Here is a 5411-nt window from a genome sequence, read left to right as displayed (position 1 = left end):
CTACTCTTGATTGTGTTGCACCTTTATGTGCAGTTGCTGATACAGATGGAGACGAATCTGAAAAGGATGAGCAGCCAATTATAAAGCCTAAAAGAATCTCCGAAGCTAAGACTAGGCTTGAAGCTAAAAAGGTTTCCCGTCGACCAACTGGTACTAGAAAGATTGGCTTCAAGGGAGATGAAAATGGTGTGAGTATACCTACAAATATACTATATTCACCAAAAATGTTGACTTATAAAGGCAACACAGCCATGACTTTAAATCAGTTGAATGTTGAAAAGGAAAAGAATAGGCAAACTAAAGACAAAGAGGTGTAGCAAGAAATAGGGAAGTAGTTGCTTTTTTTAGTTGAATGTTTTTGTCTTATGATAACTTCCAGATTGCAATATATTTGAGGTTTTGGACCATATCTACTTAAGAGCTTTGTAATATTAAATTAATATCATATTTATGGCTTATAATATTCATCACTTAGCTCCTATGGGATTGATTGATATGTAATATCAAATGATTAATTGGCCGATTTGGAGCCTATTCTAGCTCAAATCCCAGAAAAATGGTAAGTTAGTATAGTATATAATGTTCTTTCTTAAGTTGTTTTCGGATTGGCCAACTGCAGAGAATTATGATTACATTTACTGACTATTAATTCAAGAAAAGTGATAAGGGCTTTGATAGAGCTGAAGCTTCATGTATCAATGATTTCAACTTTGTGCAGTTTCTATTTTTCACCAAAACTAAAAGTAATTCACAAATACTTACACTATCAGTAGTGACACAAAGTCTAACAACACTTTCATATGCAGAATGTCATTGTTCAAAAACCACAAAACATTGGTCATTTATTCCCAAATACAACAACTTTCAAGTCCAATTGACATTAAAAAAATCAAATATAAAGTTTCATTGTGCCATTACATAACAATAAACAAACTCTAAAAACTACATTATATATTCAGTCACTTCTTTTCTATTGCTTTCCACCCATACTTGTCTTTAGTATGCTTTAAAATTGAATGGTCATCCTTTTCAAATTCATCAGAATTTTCACCAGGTACTGTACTTGACGAGGCAACAAGTTGCTAAGATCCAAATAGTTGGTTGGCATTTTCTTTGACCTTGAAGCTCCAGTGAAAAATAGTAACCTACAATGATAAAACTAAGTGAAAAATAACCAAAATAGTGATTTATCAAACTGAAGAGTTTTGCTTAAAAAAGAGTTTACCAACCTTCTCATGGAAGCGTATGAGAACCACATAAAAATAGTGATCTATCAAACTGAACAATTTAGTAGGCGGAATATCATCACGTGTATTCTGTAAGCAGATAGTGCAAACATATTTAGTAAGAACCTATTAGAAACTCCACAAGTGTTAATTCCAACTTAGGGTGAAAAAAGGTCGTGTTTGTAGATACTATTCCTATTCATTTTTGAGAAAGAATACTATACAGGAATGTGTTTGAATCAAGGTCGGCTCTTGATTTATTTTGATAAAGTCGTGACCAAAAATTACAACTATATATTACTATAGATTATCTACAAAAAATATATTTGAAACAGGATGAAAAAAAAAAGTAAAAGAAAGGAAACTCATGTTAAATACATCTACAACACCAAACCAGTAAAACGTCAACCTGAAAGAATTCAGTAACATAACTGAAGCAGAAACAGACTGCAGACAAGAATGAAAGCTCTAGCAAAAAATTTATGACCATAACAAATCACAAGTTCAAACCAAAAAGAGTGACATGCCAACTTGTAAAATAAACGATTAAAAAGAAAAGGCTCTGCAGCTATTGTCAACAAAATATCTGGACTAATTATAATTTGCTAAGCAAGATCTGAAGGGAGATAATTTAGCAGTACACATTGGAAATCTAAAAATGGATGCTGGAAAAGCCTCGACCTAGCCTCTGTAGGACGTATCATAATGCAAAAAATCTCTATGGCTAGAAGAAACTCACACTTATGTAGACACACATTACGCAAAAACAAAACAGTATCCAAACATATATGTATTTTACTCATCAACACTACTAAGAGCACAAATAATCCAACTCAAGACATAGAATAAACAAACAAATAATCAAAACACTACCTAAGCATTACTGGATTAAAGCATTACTGGATCAATGCACATACATTATTTAATTAACATACACTGCTCATTGTTGGATCAAGGATTATTTTGATGAAAATAAACATTAATTACACACCTTGAAATGAACTCGGAGACTTGAACCCCTGGCTTTGCAAGCTTAACCAAAATCAAACTCAAATTAGATTAAAAAAATATAATTAAAGCAACGTCCACTAACTCCGATCTACACATATGAAGAAATAAAAGCTCAAAAATTAATTGCAAAGTAATTAGGTACTCACATCTGTCGTCGCAGGCCAAAAATCGCCGCCGCCGGTGAAAATTTTGATCTCAAATTGACGTCGATTGATGCCGTATTTTTTGGATCTTCTTGCTGGGGTTTGATTGCCCAAAGGAGTCTCCCCATTTAGTGTTGAGTTTTCCCCGTTTGACGGTGAGCTACGATGGCGCCGCCACTGCCGAAAATCTCAAACGGTGGCACTGCGTTCAAATGCAAATGTCCGGTGTTTGAGGCATTGTTTTATGGGGATTTTTATTTGGTTAGGTTCGCGGAGGCTTGGCGCATGTTTTGGCACTGGTCGTCCATCGTCAAAGTCACCGGAGCTTCGACACCGATGTCTGGCAGCTTAGAGAAACCCTAAAATTTTTTTGAGAAGATGAAAATAATGTCTAAAATAGTTCCCCCCTTTAGTTGTTATGTTTGGGTCGGGTCATTGGGTTAGGCAGATGGATGGGTAGTTTAGGTGGAAATTAATTTGGATTTTAAAAATAATTAGATTTTAATTAATTAAATTTCTAACCAATGACAAGCTGCCATGTGTAAAATTAAAGCCTAATTAGATGTCTGTTAAGTAGAAGGGTATTTTTGAACCCTATAGGTGGATGGAAGGGTATTTTAGAGCCAAAACATAGATGGAGGGTTAAAATCATTTCCAGTAGTTGAAAGGTATTTCTGACTCTTTTCCGTTTATTAAAAAACGTTTGCTTGTCCCCCCAAAATATATGTACTTGATCTACTTGTAGAAAATGAAAAGTTAAGCCAAGGCACGTGGCTTATTAATGGTTACTAATGTACATCTTACTAAGGATAATGTTAATTCGTTGGATGATCCAAAAGATACAGAATGTCAGTTGGGAAACTGAACTACTTCATTGCGACTACTCAAATATTGTTTGTGCGGTCAGTATTGTTAGCCAGTTTATATATGTACAAAGATAAAATACTAGGTAGCTTTGGAACAAATCTTCTGCTCTTTGAAAGGAGCTCTTGGCGTTGGCATATTATATAATGATTACGGGCATACTCGTGCTGAGTGTTTTGCAAATGCTGATTGGGCTGGATCAAGAATTGACAGACTAATATTCGTTATAATGTGCATTTATTGATGAAATTAAGGTATCTTAAAGGAGTAAGAAATAAAATATTATATCTCGATCTAATGTAAAATTTGCATATAATGCTACAACTCAATCTATATAAGAAATATTATAGATATTCAATCTATATCACCTTTTAGCAGAAGTTGGTTCGAAGCCTCCCTTCACCTCCCCCCACTCCCTATCCTTCCAAAAAAACTTTATTGTAATAATTATGCTGCTTTATTAAGGTTGACTATCACTTTATGCATCAGAAGATTCAAGAGAACATGATTTCCCCTGACTATATGAAGACAAGAGAATAATCGAGTGATATATTACGATGGCTTTAAATAAATATCAAGTGAAATAACTTTGTAACAAATTGAGCATAATTAATATCAATGCTCCAACTTGAAGGATAGTGTTTCAGAATATACATGAACATGTTACATATAGTATACATAGTAAAACCTAGCTAGAGACATTTAATAATTTTACTCCTTTGTTTTCTTAAGTAGATTTACTTGTACAGTTATAAATTGCTCTTATTCTTGAAATATTACTACTACGTAGAAACGTCGTAAAGTAGATATCTCTTCGTTGACGTATCTGTTTGTTCCATGATTTTATTATATCAACTATAATTAATTATTATATGTCATATACATATTAAAAAATTAATAATATTAAAAAAAAAGAAGTAAAATAAATATTTATGATATGTTTGCTTCAGTTGTTTCAACCGTACGTATTTGTCAACATGTCTGCTTACTCCGTAATTTTGTTATATTATCCCTAATTAATTATTATATGTCATTTACGTATTAGAAAATTAATATTATTTAATAAAAAAGTAAAATAAACATTTATGACTTGTTTGCTTTAGCTGTTTCAATCGTACGTGTTCGTCGACATGCCTGCTTATTCTGTAATTTTACTATATTATTCTACTTAATTATTATATGTCATCTTACGTATTAAAAAATTAATATTATTTAATAAAAAAGTAAAATAAACATTTATGACATGTTTGTTTCAACTGTTTCAACCACGATTTTACTATACCACCCCTAATTAATTATTGTAAATGATCTAAGTATTATAAAATTGATAATATTTAATAATAAAAAAATAAAATAGGCATAAATGATAAATTAACTCGTGATGTTTTAAATTAACAAGTATTTTTTATAGCAAGTTTGCTATATCACTTCTAGTTAGTTATTGTGCGTCATTTATGACATCTCTTCTTCGCTACTTCAATCGTGATATTTGGTTGACTCTTACTTATTAGAAAATTAATCATGTTTAGTGAAAAAAAAGTAAATTAGACATTTATGACATGTTTGTTTTAGCTGCTTCAACTATAATTTTATTAAATCACTTCTAATTAATTATTATAAGTCATCTAAGTATTAAAAAATTAATAAAATTTAATTAAAAAAAGTAAATCATAAATCACTTAAATTGCAATATAAGAAAAGGTATCATAAATCACAATAATTAAAAATTTAAATTATTTTAAAAATATAATTGACTATCAACATCACAAATGTTTGGATAGAAGAGTATTCTAAATGACGATAGCTAAGAACTTAAAATAGTAAATTACAATGTAAAAAAATATTATAAATTATAATAACTAATAGCTTAAATATCCAAAAATATATTAAAAATATAATTAATTATTTAACTTTTATTTATGTCACATAAATTGAGATAAAAAAATAACATATACTGTACCCGTGTTCACATATCTAGGACACATATCGAGTACTACAAGAAAACTGTTCCATTGTCTTTGTATTTTGCAATTTTTAAATAACCGTATTTAATAATTATGATAGCTGAACTAACTAAAATGAACAGGAAGGACCAAGGAGTACTACATGACTTAAATATAGAAACTTAATTTTAACTTGACTTTATTAGGCGAAGTATCACACACTT

At 30.8% G+C, this 5411-nt stretch overlaps 1 long non-coding RNA gene across 1 annotated transcript; it reads right to left on the bottom strand.

Moving 5' to 3' along the window:
* Positions 1 to 846: 846 nt before the first annotated feature.
* Positions 847 to 2770, bottom strand: LOC107849995. Its single transcript, XR_001668375.2, has 4 exons — positions 2384 to 2770; positions 2218 to 2258; positions 1230 to 1316; positions 847 to 1145 (listed from the first exon to the last, which is right to left on the bottom strand). It is a non-coding gene; the product is annotated as an uncharacterized LOC107849995 (long non-coding RNA).
* Between the last annotated feature and the right edge of the window lie 2641 nt (positions 2771 to 5411).

This window comes from Capsicum annuum, chromosome 8 (assembly GCF_002878395.1).
Source record: "Capsicum annuum cultivar UCD-10X-F1 chromosome 8, UCD10Xv1.1, whole genome shotgun sequence".
NCBI classification, from domain to species: Eukaryota; Viridiplantae; Streptophyta; class Magnoliopsida; order Solanales; family Solanaceae; genus Capsicum; species Capsicum annuum.
Note: the sequence above shows the minus strand (reverse complement) of the source record. Positions and strands in the feature narration are given on the sequence as shown.